The 19026-nt window shown below is 30.3% G+C and overlaps 4 non-coding genes across 4 annotated transcripts; 2 read left to right on the top strand and 2 right to left on the bottom strand.

The window, feature by feature from the left end:
- Positions 1-1759: 1759 nt before the first annotated feature.
- Positions 1760-1832, bottom strand: Trnav-aac (transfer RNA valine (anticodon AAC)). Its single transcript has one exon. It is a non-coding gene; the product is annotated as a tRNA-Val (tRNA).
- Positions 1833-2097: 265 nt separating this feature from the next.
- Positions 2098-2204, top strand: LOC129917429 (U6 spliceosomal RNA). Its single transcript, XR_008772786.1, has one exon. It is a non-coding gene; the product is annotated as a U6 spliceosomal RNA (small nuclear RNA).
- A 5614-nt stretch (positions 2205-7818) lies between these two features.
- On the bottom strand, positions 7819-7891 carry Trnav-aac (transfer RNA valine (anticodon AAC)). Its single transcript has one exon. It is a non-coding gene; the product is annotated as a tRNA-Val (tRNA).
- Positions 7892-8142: 251 nt separating this feature from the next.
- LOC129917428 (U6 spliceosomal RNA) lies at positions 8143-8249 on the top strand. Its single transcript, XR_008772785.1, has one exon. It is a non-coding gene; the product is annotated as a U6 spliceosomal RNA (small nuclear RNA).
- Positions 8250-19026: the final 10777 nt, after the last annotated feature.

Below are 19026 nucleotides of genomic sequence, written 5' to 3'. Positions count from 1 at the left end.
TATGTCTTTAACTTTGTTCCCACAACGAATTAAAGCTTGTCTAGAAACAATTGATCTAGGCAAAAACACCTTTTCACTGACATATGTATGACTCATCGTTATTGGACCGAGGGCCAACTCCCATACATACATTACCATTGTCCTTTAGTCAATGATAATCCTGCACTGAAGACCGTAGCATTGATGGACGATGCCCTTGCCTTAAAAAAAATAGCCTGCCTTAATAAATTCCCTAGCTTCAAAAATATCCTAGCTTCAAAAATGTCATATAGTCTAAGATCCCGCCATATAACGACCTACCCTCATCGTTATACCAGTTGAGAGTTATATTTTCTGAAAGCTAGTGTCTAAGGAAATAAATTGCACATGGGTTGCCTAGCGATATCCTGTCAAGGCATAGGGTTGCCAGGCCTTAAAGTTTATTTTTCCGTATTTTTGAATACGCGACCTTTGCTTATATGGCAAGCCAAAGAGTTATAAAAAAAATATTATGGCATAGGAAATTTAATTTGAAAATTTTAATTTTCAGGATTTTTTAAAATTTGAAGTTTGAGTAGGGTTAACAAAGGTGAATTTAGAAAATGGGCAAAAATCTATTTTCTAAACAAAACGTGATAGAAATAAAATTGAAATTGGAATCGATAGATATGTTTTAAATATGAAAGCCACATATACAATTAAAAAATGTAAAAAATCTACAACTCGAGATATAGTCTTTTTAAAGTTATGACACTCCAATTCGATATTTGAGAAATAATTCACCAAAAATCAGAATGAAATTGTTTTTTAATAATTTTTATTTGATAAGTTAGAAAAAAAAAATTATGTCAGAGAAAATTAAATTTAAAAATTTGCATATTCGGGATTTTTAGAAATTTGACATTTTAGAAGGGGAAACTGAGGCAAATTTAGAAAAAGGTCAACAAGCTATTTCCTTAACAAAAAGTGGTAGAATAAAAATTGATACTGGAATCGATAGATATTATTAAATTATATAAGTCACACATACAAACCAAAAATGTAAAAAAATCTGCTACTCGAGATATGGATGTTTAAAAGTCAAAACCGTGAAATTCGATGTTTGAGAAATAATTCACCAAAAATCAGCACGAAAGGTATTTGAAATAATATTTATGTTATTAGATAGCAAAAATAAAATAACTTGACACGTATCTGCCAAATTTTTGATTAGACTTAGCTTTGGCTCCTGTGTATTTTAGAAGAATTACAGATTTTTATAATTCAATTCACTGTTTCGTTCAAGCTGCGTCAATTTAACGCTCGTGCGGTAACACTGCATAAATTTACTGGTGTTGCGATGACGCTACTTCAATTTACCCGCAGCGTCATCGCAACTACAGTAAACTGACGGAGCGTCACCGCACGAGCGTCAAAGTGACGCAACTTTGTGTATAATTATTATAGCATGAAATGGTATCAATGGTGTCAAAAAACCCATGAGTGCACCGGACCCTTTGTTTATAAAATCTATAGTACTGTCATGGAGAAAAACAGCGCCACCAAAATCGTAAGCTAACGATTTCCACTCTCAAACCACGTACAATGGCTTTTTATGAACACACAAAGATAAAGAAACTTTGTCTAAATTCTATCGATTTATTATCATCGGCAGGCGTGTTGTTTTTTGCAATACATGTAAACTCCAACTGCGGATACGGATAGCAATGCCAAAAAAACACAGCAAATATATAGCCGAAATTAAAAAAAAACATGTAAAGTAAATTGAAAAAAAAATAACTGTTTCCGCCCGGGATCGAACCGGGGGCCTTCCGCGTGTTAGGCGGATGTGATAACCACTACACCACGGAAACCATATCTGTAGTGTTATATTGTTATAAATTCGATACAGTTACAATATTGAGTGATTAAGGTTCGAGTATCTACTTAACTGAATAAATTTAGTTTTACTATATACTAATTCCATGTATCTAAACCATTATGCCACTTTTCTATGTTTTTGTTTTTTTTCGAATGAATTGTAGATTGCACTGTTTATTTTTCTTTACTGTTTGTATAGTTCCCAGATTTTTTTTCGTCATAGTGAAAAGTATGTACAAAATCATTCACTACACTTTTGTTCTTGCTTCGGCAGAACATATACTAAAATTGGAACGATACAGAGAAGATTAGCATGGCCCCTGCGCAAGGATGACACGCAAAATCGTGAAGCGTTCCACATTTTTTTCTGAAATTATGTTTGGTATGAAATTTAAATTTATGTGTCTTTTTTTATGTCGCGGGTGAGAAAAAAGGCAGTGATTGCAGAAACTCTGTAAATTGATTTAATTTTATTATTTAAACTTTCCAGGCAGGGTTTCCCGCAACAAGATAATGAAAATTTGAGGGGTTATTTTTGGGTAGGCATATTCTTGGAAAAAAAAACTATTCCACAGTAACGCTTTATCCTGCAAAGTTGACACCACATAGCTATGATTTAAGAAAACGCTTACTTTGATATACCTTTAATTGTGTTAATGTAAATTTCTCTGTTAACCCTCTGTCGGCACACGGGTGCGAATTTGGCAGGACAAAAATTAAAAGTGGTCACAAAAAAGTGTCCATAAGGGTGAAAATAAATTTTGTTTTGAATTGTCAATACAATATTCGAATTCCTCGGAATATACTACATCAATTTCATGTATGATTGTCTATAAAATAGTGAGATCGAAAAAAGTTCTAGTGACATGAAAAAGTATAAACCAAATTCGCAAAAAAGAATTGTTCCTACAGATGATATAAACTTCCTTAAGATCTTCATTTTTAAAAAATCACGGGCGGCACTTTTGATAAAGTTCCAAAAGTAGCGCGTGTCAATTTTCAAAAATGACGCGCGTCATTGAACAAATGCCGATTTTCATTAAATTAAGCAAATGCAAATCTTCTAAATAAACTAACCTTAAAAGAAAAGTTGAAAAAAAACAGCTTTACAATTTAAGAATCCCAACGGAGCCGTAGAATCTGATGAAACTACATTATTTAAAACTGATAAAAGAGGGATGGTTCCTTTTGAAGATGTGATCCGAGAAAAATACAACCATTATACCTATAAGTATTTAATGTTTATTCTTCCAAAAAGAATTGAGTCTTGCACTTAATTAAGAAGCAAATAGCGGACGTATATCTTTGGATGCATTACTAATTCTTCGATCTTATTACAAAAAAAAAAGTAGTAATTGTTGTAATGTAATGTTAGTTTATTATTTTTTGTTTAAAGCTACATAAGTGTATTGTTTTTTGTTTTTTTTTTTTTCTTTTGTAAAAGGCCATTTTTGACCCCCCTCTAACTCCCACACCAAAGATGCTAGAAACTTCAAATTCATTTGTTGAGTGGGCCAAAACCAAACTTTTCACAAAAATTTAAGATTCTTACAATGAGTAGTTTCTGAAATATAGGGCTTCAAAAATCGCGAAAACCGTAACTACTCACTGACAGATCATCAAAATTATGGAGAACTTCCCGCTATCGCAAAAATTTGTAATTTTAAACGGTGATGGGTCTTGTGGTCGTGTATACAAAGGAAAAAAGGGGCCTGGTAGCCGCCCATTTTCGCTGAATCGTAGAATCTTGAAATTTGGTAGAATAGTAGAGCTGATAGTTTATACAAAGGAAACATTTTAAATCTGAGACCTTAAGCCCGGGGGCGTGGCAACCGCCCATTTCCACTGAATTTTCATCCAATATAAATATATTAAATTCTACAGCAATACCTTGCAAAAAGTAGTGAAATCACAACAAAAACATTACTGTTAAAAAAGAGCCAAGTTAGGTATACTATGTTGAAATTATTCTGGCACAAAAAGTACTGAGATGTATGTAAAAATGTACCAAGTTCTAAAGTTTGGTTTCAAATCTGTATTAATAAAATTTTGTTTTATTTATTACCTTCTTTGTTTTGCTTCTTTTAGTTCAGATTAAATTAAAAACGCATCTTTTTATTTTAGAAAATTATTTATTTTTGGCCTATATATTTCGAGGTCTTACTTGCCTCATCTTCAGGGTCTAAAAAATAATTACAATGCGTTTTAATAAATTATATTAACAAATAATTTAAATTAAAAAATAAATTACCATTAAAATATTTTTAAAAAAGATGAACCATTTTCTAAAAATTTTTTTCGACATTTAAAAGAATTGAAAAATCAAAAATTAATTTTAATAAAAATTTAAAAAATTCTTTAAAGTATTGTTCAAAAAATATTATAGAAATTTTGAATTTAGTTACCTACTTTGAATTTTTCTATTAACTATAAGATTATAATAAGTGTTTGTATAATCCTTTTTATCGGTTTTATAGTTACATACGATTTGTAATTATTTTTTATACCCTGAAGATGAGGCAAGTAAGACCTCGAAATATATAGGCCAAAAATAAATAATTTTATAAAATAAAAAGATGCGTTTTTAATTTAATCTGAACTAAAAGAAGCAAAACAACATGCGCGTAGGAAGGGGGGGTCATGGGTGGGCCAGGCCCACCCTAGAAAATCCATGGCCCACTCTAGAAAAATTGGCAGTACTATGGAACTTTTAAGCCAGAACTATAATTGGAGGAAGCAGTCGGAAGCTTATGTAAAATTCACGTTTTTGTTGTTGTTTTCTTTGTCTTTTTGATAAGTTTTCTTCCGTCGAGTGCGGTTGCGAGCACTGTTGCCGTCCGTTTCATGTTCATCCGACAATTATAGTTCTGTATTTAGTCTGGTATTAGCTCCCACTGACAGTTTTTTTTTTTTTTTCATAATATCGCTTGCTGAGAATTATAAGGTTGTTTGCTATAGTATAAGTACATACCTCGTTTATATGAGCAGACTCAGGGCCAGTTGTACAAACGTGGTTCAGCTTCGGATCAGGAATTTAACTCGCCGATTTCGGCGGATGAGCAGTGGATCAACTTTATTTAAAGAATGGATCTAGCTATTTCAACCTATATGGACCTAGAACCAGTGCTAAAAGTCAAATTTACCACCGAATTCAGAAGATAAAAGTTGCTGAACCATGGATTTAATATTTGTACAACTGGCCCTCAAAGGCCGGATTCAATAATTAGCTTTTTCAACTTAAAATTTTGGCACAAGACTTTATTTTGATATTTAGGCCGTGTGTGAATCGGGTAAAATGTTAAGACGAGAATACATTTTTGACACTTTTGAGGTGAAAAGATAATTTCAGTTGTCAAGAGCAACATTATGAGTGTGTATTAGGGAAAATTAATATTTTTCAATATACATGTTTTATTTTATTGATGATAAAAAAAATTGTTAGTGAATGGCACAAAAATAAAATTCACAGGAAAAAGTGTGTTGGAAGCTTATCGTCGGTCTCATGAGAAAACCTCGTAACTCCACTTTTTTTCAAAAATGTCTTTTGAATGCCATTCTTTAGAAAATATGTTAGCGGAGCAACCCAGAACATTTGGGGTCATTCCGAAAACTCTAAATAGACTTAAATTCAAATTTTGCACAGCGCGTTTCTTCCCAAATACTCTGTTGTTTGTTTACTCTTTCGTCTGTCCTGTAAAATTTTGATTTTGGGAGTTACGAGCAGTGGTACCACTTTACTTCAATTGAAGTAGATCTACTTCTTTTTTTCAAAAAAAATTTAAATCTACTCCCTACTTCGCACCATCACAAAAATATCGAAATCTACTTCATTTTAAAATCTCTGTTCCAATCTACTTCAAATTATCAAAATATAAGCCAATTCTACTTCTTTTTGCAGAAAACCAAATATTTGACTAAAAATTGTTATAAAATAATGTATAGAAATATATTTATACCGAAAATATATAGTTTGAAAGAATTCTAAACTTTGGTTTTAGTTGTTTTTACTAATTAAATTATTTAACTTAAAGAAATTTAAGAGAATAATTTTTTTTTAAATAGATTTTTATTAAAAAAAGGATATTTTGAAATCTACTTCGATTTTTCTCAATCTACTTCCATTTTTTCTTCAAATCTACTTCGACTTTTTTTCTGCAAGTGGTAACGCTGGTTACGAGGTTTTCTCATGAGACCGACGTTATGTTAATATTTATAAATTAATTTGACATCATTAATTCTTTTGTTTTGCAGAAAAAAAAAATATATCTAGGGGAGAGGTGCGGACAGTGAGACACCCTTTTTTTAAATTGGTATATCTTAGAATGTTTTCAAGATAGCTTAACGAAACTTTAAAGACAGTTTAAGACATATTTTATCTTAATGTTGCAAAAAAACTTGAAGTTAAAGAATGAATGAGAGCATCACATTGGACTAAAATGTAGAAAAAGTCAAAACGTCTCACTGTTTGCAAGGGGTGCGATCAGTGAGACATTCTTAGGTGAAAAAAATTAACGAAAACATCAAATAATTAGGTAATTGACAAGTATATAATTAATTAATTCATGTTACTTTAACCCATTTTTTCAAAAAAAAATAACAAAAAGCCAAAAAAAAAACGAAAGAAAAAAACTACGACATCATATTGAAGGCATGCTAATATAATACATTTTTTTTTTTAATTTATGTCTCACTGTTTGCTTTTTAAAAAATCTATGTCTCACTGTTTGCTTTTACATAATGTCTCACTGTTTACTTTTTGTCATTTTTCGGAAAATTATAAAATTACAAAAAATGAGAAAGAATTCTTATTACATGATATTTTTTTATGAAAGAACATACAAATATAATATACCTATATTTAAAAAAAGTTCTGTCCACTAACCAGATTTTTTTGTGTTATACACTCTTTTTATAACACTCCAAAAACTACTTTCACCTGATTTTGTGTGATATTTTACGGTGTAGGAAAATGAACAGCTTTAATTTAGTCGGGACAAAATTAAAAGACGCAGACGGGGAAATAAACGTTTTGACCCAAACTAGCGTTACTGTGCTTATTTTCAGAAAAGAGAAAATTGGAGTGTCTCACTGTTTGCACTGTCTCACTGTTCGCACCTTTCCCCTACGTTAAAAATGTATTCAAATTCACACAGGTAAATTAAGCCAAAGATAATTTTTTTTACTAACCAGACATTCAAATTTCTTAACTTAACCCAATGCCCAAAATTTAATTTCCTACATTTCGGCTTAGGTTTCAAGAGCACCTTAAGTAAAAATATAAAGCAAATAAAATAAAATTGAAAGCTTGGTAAGGTCAGTTTTTAAAGCCAATCGCTGTCATATATTTTGAATGAATTCAACATGTGTGTCCATCAAAATAAAAGTGCTGTAACTCCATCCAATTGCATTTCGAGATAACAAGCTTTTAAAAAAAATAATTCCATATACCTAACACCACACAATATAAAAACAAAAAACAGTAACTATCGAAGATATATTGCGTAATTGGAGTTGATTCCTCTTTATATTGAATGATATTAACAAAATACGATACCATTAATCAAAAAACACCTTTTTTCAAAAGAATTGAGTTACACAACCATTATTTTTGACAAATTTTAAGTTATTTTAAACAACAGAGCTTGGCGAATAATTTGCCATTGTAGCTGTAGGGAGCAAAGTAAAAAAAAATGCATGGCTTCAGGTGGACGATATCATCTGGCCCACCCTAGATAAAATCTCTAGCTACGCCCATGCAAAACAAAGAAGGTAATAAATAAAATAATTATCAAGTTCAACATAAAAAACAAATAAAAATTTTGTTTGTTTACTTGGAAATTTTTAAAATATGTAACTTTAAAAATCGGTAGTTAAAAAAAAAAATTGTCAAGTTAACAATCAAAATTTTATTGATACAAATTTGAAACCAAACTATAGAAATATTTGGGTTTTTTTTTTTCAATACAAAAAAATATATACTGTTTCCGCCCGGGATCGAACCGGGGGCCTTCCGCGTGTTAGGCGGATGTGATAACCACTACACCACGGAAACCATGTCTGCAATGTTATATTCTTATAATTTGTGTATACGTATAACATTGAGTGCTAAGGTTTGAGTATTTACTTAATTATATACACAACATATACATATAATTTTATTATAAACTAATATCTAAACCTTTTTTTCTATGTTTCTTAAAATGAATTTTTAGATTTTAATTATGTTATATTTCTATGCAAACAATTCGCAGATTTTTTTTCGTTAAAAGGTAATTTATATAAAATATCAATTACTTACCATTTGTTCTTGCTTCGGCAGAACATATACTAAAATTGGAACGATACAGAGAAGATTAGCATGGCCCCTGCGCAAGGATGACACGCAAAATCGTGAAGCGTTCCACATTTTTTTCTGAAATTTTGTTTATCGTCTCAGCTCTCAAGTACCTTATGTCATCGTCGTCTTCTACTTCTAATTGAAGACAGTAAAATTGGAAACTAAAATCGCGTGTTTGTTTTTGCATTTGTACTGAAAATAAAAAGAATAGATTAATATCGCAATCTTACTCTTCATATTTTTTATTAGTTTACTTTGGAAAAATAAGGAACGCAAAAAATTAATAAAAGTATATAAATGTATACCCTGACTAAACCCCTGGTCCTAGAAAGATGGATTATACCATTTTGAAAACGGTGTTTAATGTAGACAAGAACCTCATCAAACATTTTTACATTAAAGACTTTACCTAAAAAATGGCCTCGTAAGTCAACATGCTCGTGGGGCCATCTAACGTCAAAATAAAAATCTGCTAAAATTGGAGGATTTTTTTTTATTATTTTGAAACAGTTTTTCCACTAAGGAACTTGATTCTCGAAAAATATTTAAATAACGAACGCCCTAATTAAAAGTCATAACATGAGTATGGATCATAGTTAACACTAAAAAAAAGTTCAGGAAAAAAAGAGTGTATGTATGTTATACTTCTCACTAACTGAAATTCACTAGGTTGATTCGTACCATAAGAAAACTGGGGTGGAATCGGCTAAGGTGATAGTTGATTATCACCTTTTTGATTGTCACTTTTGGCCATCACCTATTATTTGCTCTGTGTAAAGTGGTCACCAAAACCCTACAAGTGCAGAAATTTTCACACGGGGAAGACCGAGGTTCGATCCCTAACGGTCCAATTTTTTTTTTTATTTCTTAATAAATATTAAGTATTTTACATTTTTTCTTCACAAGAAACCATATTTTACTCAACGAACTAAAATGTTCGTATTATTTTTTAATATAATGAAGTTCGCCGTTGAGGAAATAGAAAGTGAGAGTGACACATAAATAGCTGTCACCCACAAACCATAACAAAAAAGTGATCGTCACTTTGATAATCACCTTACGTGGAGCAAAAGTACTTATTGTGATGATCAACAATCACCTTAGCCAATTCCACCCCTGTTTTATGAGCACTTGTTAATCCATTTCACATTTCTTTTTAAAAAGTTAATTTTCATACCCCAACGCAACGCCGCCGCCGCACTGTGGGATGAAATGGGACTCTAGTGCGCCAAAACCCATTTTCAAAAAATGTTTCGAAAATATTTAATATTTTCAGAGACAACTCTTAATACTTGAACTAAAAGAATTCTAGTACCCATTATTGGAAAACCCAACACACTTTTCCGTTAAAAAATGGAGCCCAAGAAGGCCAAAAGTGCATAAAAAAAAGTTCATCTATCGTGAAGTACGACGATGAATATGTGCAGATCTATTTCTTTTTAAGTTTTCTTTCTTCAGCCTATTCTGAAAGTAATGAATATTTATTAATAAAAAAAAAGAAATATTTATAAACAAATTAATGTTTCCATTTACTTATTTAATAATTTGCCGCCAATACTTTTAATTTTTCTCAACAACTTGTTTACTTGACAAATGTTTTTTTTTTGCTGGCAAATCGTGCGTTTTAATTTAACCGTGCGTTTATAGTTCAGTTTCCCAACTATAAAATTAACGTGGCGTTAACCCTTAACCTGACTATTAACAAAGATTATAGAATACATATTCTATACGTATTCTATAATCTTTGCTATTAAATTGGTTATTGGTATGGAGAAATATTTAAAGCTCAGTTAAATATTTAACTGAGCTTTAAATTTGATTATTAGTAAGGCCCAATATCGGTAGCCTTGTGATAAAATAATTTGGAAGTATTGAAACTATCGATAGTGTTGTGAAGTATCGATATACTCGATATTTTTTTGTTATCGATGCTATCAATAGATTGTCGAAGTTTAACCAACACTAAATTAACAGTTAAATTAATTTTTAATGGAAAACATGCAATGTATTTGTGCAAAAGAGAACAAAAACAGCGAAAAAACGATAAATGTAAAAAATTTCGATTTTTTTTTTTTAATTTCTTCAAAAAATCACTAAACTTTCAAATTAATTGTTCAAAATTGTTTATAATTGTTTATATGTCTTTCGACTGGTAGCAAATAACGTTTGAGCAGAATTGTTAGCAATATAAATATTGTTTTTGGTTTAAAATGACTAAAAACAGTGGGAAACTCTCAAAATAATTGAAAAAACTTTCAAAAAAAATTTTGTTCGAAGTCGTACCGATAAATCGAAAAACTAATGATGCCAATGGATTTCTCGGGTCCGAAATAGGGCGAAACAGTTATTCAGAGATTCATACTTCTCTTTTAACCGAGCTTATTAACCCCTCAACCCTCTCACCCTTATTTTGTTTTCGATTTTCTGCATATAAAAAATGTTAACAACGACCTTAAAAAGTAAATGCAGAAGAAAATAAGACCTTACATAGTATAATCTTCTCAAACGAACTTTTGGCGCGCTAGAATCCCATTTCATCCCACAGTGCGCCGCAAAAGAAGTATAACTTCAAAAATTTGGGTCTATCGAGAATAAAAATTTCCTTTTGGAGAACCTTTAGCCAGATATAAATATTTAAAATAATAATCAGCTTTCGATTAGGTATAATGAATTTTTTTGAGTGGGCAGTATAACTTCAATCGCTTGTAAGTGTACAACTCTTTTTTTTTATATTTTATCATAGCATAGGGTGTTTCCATAAACGTCTGCCTAACTTAGGCCTGCGTTAGTCGTGTTCATAAAGTCAGATCTGCGATCGGACTAACTTAGTCCAACTGCAGTTCTGCTGTTCATAAACTTCATTATGTCGTCAACATCGTGCAGATTGCGCAGCCAAAATTTTACTGATGCAGAACTCACGAAGAAATTTATTTGACTCTTGATTCAATTTTTTTTTTGTTATTAAATATAAATATTGTAAAAAAAATGAAAAGCAAACATATTAATTAGGGTGGTGCAAAAAAATTTTTTTTTTCATTTTTCAAAATTCAACGTGGATATTATTATGGCCAAATTATCGAAGAAAAAAAATTTTCCATTAGGGTGGTTAAAAAACATTTTTTCAAGTTATTGAAAAAAAAATAATTTTCACTGCAGAGAAAGTTTTAAAACATGGTTTATGAAATATAATGTAAAATTGGGTTAGGTATTTTCAAATTAGGGGCCTAAGAAAAATGGTATATTTTACATTTACGCTTGAAATTCAACCAAATTCAATTTAATTAATTTGACATGAATTTAATATTACTATAGCAAAAACGCACTTAAAAAACTTTCTGTGCATCCTAATTAAAAATATTTTTTCCATAGACAATTTGTTCCAAATGTGAATGTTTTTATAATGTTTTTTTTTTTTTTGGAGAAAGTATGTATTTTTTTTTTTGAGCCACCCTAATGTGACACGGTTTGTAAAATTTTTGTGTTATTAAAAACAATATTTTCGGGAACTGAAAAGTAAATATTTTTTGCTTATTAAACAAAACTCATTCTGGGGTCATTTTTTATATTTTTTTCTGACGTTTATGAACACTCAGTGACTGCTGAAAATTGTACTAACGCAACGCAGGCCTGCAAACATTCTGCAGAATTGGTGTGTTCTTTAATGCAGCAAAGCAGAAAGACGATTGTACTAACGCAGATTTCCGACGTTTATGAAAACACCCATACCTTCTGAGATGTGGGTTTACTTTTATTTTATTTTCTGTTTTCCAATTTGTGAATATTTTTCCATTATCCTGGTGGAAACCAACGAAAAATTTCGTTGCGTATCAGCAGTGTTTAAACTGTTATACCAAACAGAACAATGAGCAATACGTAGAAAAGTTCCGATCTCAAGGATAATTTGGTTCATCGTTTCAAAATATAGTCGCATACATAATTGAAAACCACATAATGAACATAATTTAGTCAACGCATAGCAAACATACATTTTTCAGATGGTTTATTTGATTTTTGACAATCTGAACCCTTACTACGATACCAAATTAGTACATTTTATAGAAAATAGGTGTGCTTTTTACTTCAACCGGGCTAAACTGGACAAAAAAAAAAACCCATCGGGGCTTAACCGCTGCATATTGAATGTTCCGAAATCAGCAGACACAAACAAATTAAGAGTTAACACATTTTTCGCTTTCGGGTTTTTCTTGTATGTTTCATAAAGAGATACAAAAATGTATGCTAGCAAAAAAATATGAATACATTTTTTCATTCCAAACGTTAGTTTTCACGTTTTAAAAAAAATCTAAGCAATTTATGAAAAAGTAAGTTTGGTAGCACAGATTTAAAACTGTTCAAGAAGTTAAGCTCAGAGAAATCTATGTTAGAAATCTATCAGTTAGATCTTAGTAAGGGTACGACAGATCTAACTGATAAGCCCACTGTCGTACCTGGGCGAAACGCTTTATAAATTTTTGGAGTTGAGGTCACTTGAACTTATAAATTGAATTATATTCAATCGCTCCACTTAAAATAAAAATAATTTTAATAATTTTTATTATTTTAGTTATTTTTCTTCGTTATTCATGAAATAAATTTAAATATAATGATAATAGACTCGGTAAAATCATTAAATTTACCCTGCAGCGGACGAACCAAGCATTTCGATTTAAAAATTTTTTTCAGGAGAAGACGATCTACAAACAAAAAAAAAATATTTTTGTGCTGGGCACAAGCTCAAAACGCAAAAACAGTTTCAGTGTTTGAAATTCTAATAAAAATACTGCATTTTGTGGAAAAAAAATTATTTTATATTGGTTTCATTTTTTTTTAAATACCAAGTAATCTGTTAGATCAATAGGTAGAAAACCATTGTGTTAACAACTTAAATGTTCTCTTGAATTGTGTTTTGACTAACAAAAAATATATTTCTTCGTCGCACTCCATAATCTAGATTTTGGCGAGATCTCTCTCCAAAATCCACTTAGTTTTGTTAGCGGAGATACATTCGAAACACATCTAGGGGCATGTTTCAGAATTTACTAAATAAGTGACCTCAAAAATCAATAGTTGAGTCCGATTGAACATCGGAAAATACTTGTTATGGTCTTCTAAATAATCCAATTGTTCAAAAAAGTGCTTCGAGAAGTTCAATAGACCGTGCCAATTAATGTCCCTTGAGCTTAGTTGTTTAGCCCATAGATTTCTCTGAGCTTAACTTCTTGAACAGTTTTAAATCTGTGCTACCAAACTTACTTTTTCATAAATTGCTTAGATTTTTTTTAAAACGTGAAAACTGACGTTTGGAATGAAAAAATGTATTCATATTTTTTTGCTAGCATACATTTTTGTATCTCTTTATGAAACATACAAGAAAAACCCGAAAGCGAAAAATGTGTTAACTCTTAATTTGTTTGTGTCTGCTGATTTCGGAACATTCAATATGCAGCGGTTAAGCCCCGATGGGTTTTTTTTTTTGTCCAGTTTAGCCCGGTTGAAGTAAAAAGCACACCTATTTTCTATAAAATGTACTAATTTGGTATCGTAGTAAGGGTTCAGATTGTCAAAAATCAAATAAACCATCTGAAAAATGTATGTTTGCTATGCGTTGAATAAATTATGTTCATTATGTGGTTTACAATTATGTATGCGACTATATTTTGAAACGATGAACCAAATTATCCTTGAGATCGGAACTTTTCTACGTATTGCTCATTGTTCTGTTTGGTATAACAGTTTAAACACTGCTGATACGCAACGAAATTTTTCGTTGGTTTCCACCAGGATAATGGAAAAATATTCACAAATTGGAAAACAGAAAATAAAATAAAAGTAAACCCACATCTCAGAAGGTATGGGTGTTTTCATAAACGTCGGAAATCTGCGTTAGTACAATCGTCTTTCTGCTTTGCTGCATTAAAGAACACACCAATTCTGCAGAATGTTTGCAGGCCTGCGTTGCGTTAGTACAATTTTCAGCAGTCACTGAGTGTTCATAAACGTCAGAAAAAAATATAAAAAATGACCCCAGAATGAGTTTTGTTTAATAAGCAAAAAATATTTACTTTTCAGTTCCTGAAAATATTGTTTTTAATAACACAAAAATTTTACAAACCGTGTCACATTAGGGTGGCTCAAAAAAAATACATACTTTCTCCAAAAAAAAAATTGTCTATGGAAAAAATATTTTTAATTAGGATGCACAGAAAGTTTTTTAAGTGCGTTTTTGCTATAGTAATATTAAATTCATGTCAAATTAATTAAATTGAATTTGGTTGAATTTCAAGCGTAAATGTAAAATATACCATTTTTCTTAGGCCCCTAATTTGAAAATACCTAACCCAATTTTACATTATATTTCATAAACCATGTTTTAAAACTTTCTCTGCAGTGAAAATTATTTTTTTTTCAATAACTTGAAAAAATGTTTTTTAACCACCCTAATGGAAAATTTTTTTTTCTTCGATAATTTGGCCATAATAATATCCACGTTGAATTTTGAAAAATGAAAAAAAAAATTTTTTTGCACCACCCTAATTAATATGTTTGCTTTTCATTTTTTTTACAATATTTACATTTAATAACAAAAAAAAAAATTGAATCAAGAGTCAAATAAATTTCTTCGTGAGTTCTGCATCAGTAAAATTTTGGCTGCGCAATCTGCACGATGTTGACGACATAATGAAGTTTATGAACAGCAGAACTGCAGTTGGACTAAGTTAGTCCGATCGCAGATCTGACTTTATGAACACGACTAACGCAGGCCTAAGTTAGGCAGACGAAACGCTTTATAAATTTTTGGAGTTGAGGTCACTTGAACTTATAAATTGAATTTATTTCATGAACTAATTTTCGAAGACGCACGGCTCGCCGCGGCGGATACTTCACTAGGGCTATTCAGCCTTCTAAAAAGAGAACACAAATTAAAAAAAAAAAACGGAAAGAAAATTTATGTTAAACAAAGTACTCACCTGATAAGTAAGTTTGTCTTTAAGATTTCCATATGTTAAAAAAAAACACAATTGACTTGCAACTATTTATAAAACATTTTATTTATTATTTAATTACGCCGAATACATAGGTACGCTTAGATTTATTTATAATTCTTAAACTTTAACTTATAGAACATTATTATTAATTTCACTTTCATTATAAATTTTAATATACCAACATGCAATATATGTAAATATATTTTTTTTATTATTTTTTGTTGTAAAAATAAACATTTTCATAAAATTATCATTGCAATGTGTATTGTTTTATTTTTTTTTATCATTTTGTTTTTTTTTTTTTAGTGTTGAAATTTGATTTTTTAGTCTAATTTATTTACAAATAATACAAAAAAGTATTGTTGATTAAAACTCAACAAACAAAATCTTTGGTTTTAAAATTAAAAATACCTTTATTCGCGTTTCAAAGTGAGATAATGTTTGTGACAAGGTTTGAAAACGAGTTAATGCATTTTTTTTTGTGTTTATATTTTACATCATCATTGCATGACGTTGCATTGAAATCATTTTTTGTATTTATATGATTAATACATAAAGTTTAATATCTTAAGAGTTATTTTCTTTTTTTTTTATTAATATGTACCTATAATTGTTTTAAAGTTTTACTATGTAAAAAAACAGAACTTCATTAATGTAATGCAACAGTTTGATAATTAAGGAAACTTTTTTAATTAAATTCTCCAATTTATTTTTTAGAATATGTAAAAATAACAATGAAATTCTCTTTAATTACTAAAAATTATTTAATATTACATTATATTTTTATAGTTATGTATTTTATTTAACAAGTAAATAATTTTTTTTGTAGAATGGTTTCTACTTTGATTACTGTTTAAACTGTCTTATGTATTAAAAATATAATATTGAAATTTTTAATTTTTTGTATAGCAATTAAAATATGTACAAACCATATAATTTATATAGAGTGGGTTGAATATAATTTCTTGCCAAATATAAACAAATTTTTTAAAAGATGCAAAATTTATGTATAAACTAAAGGCCGTGAAAAGCTTAATTATATTGCATCAATAATTATTTAAAAAGTCTTATTAAAAAAAAACATTAAGTAGACGATTACTTGACTGATTTATTACATTGGAATATAGATTTGTATCGTAAAGACAATCTTCAAATAAAAATATACATAAATGTAAACACACATTGTACACATAGTCTAAAAAGTCTCAATAAGGAGATCATTTTTTGTATATCTGCAAAACAAGTGTTCTCCTATAGTTTTTAAAAAAATTCCCAGAATTTATAAAAATGAAGGATACCGTTTTGAATTTTATGACGCCAAGAGCACTAAAAGAAAAAAAGTCCAAATTTCATCAAAAAATCTTTTGGTGAAATTTCCCAAATAGTCAGTAGGACCACGTTCTTCAATACAATACGCCATATTTTTTTTTTGGCAAAGCTGTCCGCAGTAGGATTTCCCAAATATCAACACTGAACAAAAATGTATATGCATGCAACAAGAGAAAAGAAAACGTAAACTTATACACTTATATCGTATATCGTAAACTTATATCGGCAGCTGCGTGTTGTTTTTTTTAATGCATGTAAACACCAACTACGGATACGGATAGCAATGCCGAAAAAACACAGCTATTATGTGTTTGAAAATTATAAAAAAAACAACTGCAAATAAAACAAAATTTGGCCGTCCAGAAAAGGTTGAACTTCATACGGAGAGAAGATTATTGAGAAGTAAAGCAGAGGAGCCCAGAGAAGGCTCATCGTGCTCATAATGAATATAAAATAACCAAGCAGTGTTGACAGAGCCGGATATTTATCGCCAAACAGGCTCCTTGAACATTTCATTCGCTCCATAAAATTTTTATTTCCGATTTATCAAAAAATGGGTCTTAAAATTTTAAACGTAGCGATTGAAGTCTACTTTAAAATTAAAGCATTATACAGCAAAAAATACACCAGAGATTTATAAACTGAGACAGCAAATCGGGGCATATTCATAGTCGTTAGTTTAGCTTTAGACTGGGGTTTATCCAATGTTGTTTGAATAAATAGGATAAACTCCAGTCTTTCTTACATTTTTCGTTTCGCTATTACAAATATAATTTTACGCTCGTCAATGAGCATGAAAACCGAAATTTATCAGCAAAATGTAAACCAAATTATTGTACTTGAAGTCTGATAAACCAAACTGATCTAAAATATTAATAAAAACTCATACAAAAGAAAATTGCATGCTTTTTTGTGGATCATTTTTGAATGCGGCTCTATTTTAAGTTTGTAGATTAGATCCAAAGTTAACTGCTCTCAGTTCAAAGCACAGCTCCTTATTAAGCTTAGTTTCTGACAATATAGGACTGACAATTACTCCACACTAAAAAATACTTTTATCCAAATAATTTCAAAAAGTGGTTGTGGTTTTCTTTTCGAAGAAAATAATAATATAATTTGTACTAATTTCAATGACTAAGTTAAGTGTTTAAGCCAAATTATAACAAATTAAAAAATATAAATTCTTAAACAAATTTAGGTACATACGCAATAAAATACGTACCAAGAAATTGCACTACAGACAACACTTCCTTTATCATTTAAATGTCATACATTATTAGACATTTTTTCTAAGGGCTCAAATGTTTTTTAGTAAAATGTCGAAATTTTTATTTAAACTATTGGTAGTGTTAGTTAATTCGGTGCCGTGAAATAACGCCGAGCGAAATAACGCCGAATTCCAAAATTCGGCGTTATTTCACTTTACAAAAGCGAAATAACGCCGAATTTCAACATTCGGCCTTATTGCGCTTTGTCAAAGTGAAATAACGCCGAGTCCCAAGTGAGAAATAAGGCCGAATGCTAGAAAAGTGAGCATAGAAGTGGACCTAAGTTAACCCGTATATTAAAATGCTAACCTTTTTTATTTTCAAAGGCATATAAGGCCCTAATTTATTAAGGCAGAATGGCCCCAACACCAATTTGGGAATTCTGTCCATCCAATCGAGGTATAGGTTCCAAAAAATTTTTTTTTTCTTATGTGCCTCTTATTTATTCATTAACAGATTAGTCTCAAGAAGGTAGAAAAACATGTCGCAGGGACAAAAGGCCCAGGGATATAGCACCCACTTTTTATTTATGGGAGTTATGTTCCACTTGAGTGGGTTGACATTTAATTTAAGAATTATATCCCACTTGAGTGGGACATAAGCTCGAAGCTCCATATATTTTTCATTTAGGTGGGACATAAGCCCCACGCTTTTCGAAATATAAAACAATAATGAATTATAACTTTTGTTATATTTTATTCGCGTTTTGTTCTAGATTCTTTAAATGCAAAAGAAACTTTGAATATGATAATGATAATAAACAAATAGATCCCACCTGTTTTAATTGGTGGAAAGCAAAGCGAAAAATAAATCCTTACATAAGAATCTATTTAATTTTTGGAACCCAAACGCGAAGCGGAAAAAAATTTTGCCCACGGGAGAATCAATTTTGAGGTGTGAAAATAAAAATTCGCGCGAATTTTTATTTTCACACCTCAAAATTGATTCTCCCGTGGGCAAAATTTTTTTCCGCTTCGCGTTTGGGTTCCAAAAATTAATTAGATTCTTATGTAAGGATTTATTTTTCGCTTCGCGTTTGCCAAGTTATACAAACATATCTTTGTTGTTTGGTATACACATAAATAAAACAATAAAACCCAGGATACTTAGGTTTATAAACAGTGAAATATGTTTGGAGGATGAGATCATGCTGCTCTGCTGCAATCCCCTTGATTGGATACACTGTTGAATCGGCTTATTTGCCAATGAGGTGGGACATAAGTGCAAAATCGAATTATGTAACTATCCCAAATACAGTTATTCAGTT

Source organism: Episyrphus balteatus, chromosome 3 (genome assembly GCF_945859705.1).
Source record: "Episyrphus balteatus chromosome 3, idEpiBalt1.1, whole genome shotgun sequence".
Lineage (NCBI taxonomy): Eukaryota > Metazoa > Arthropoda > Insecta > Diptera > Syrphidae > Episyrphus > Episyrphus balteatus.
The sequence above is the reverse complement of the archived record's forward strand: the minus strand, read 5'-3'. Positions and strand labels throughout refer to the sequence as shown.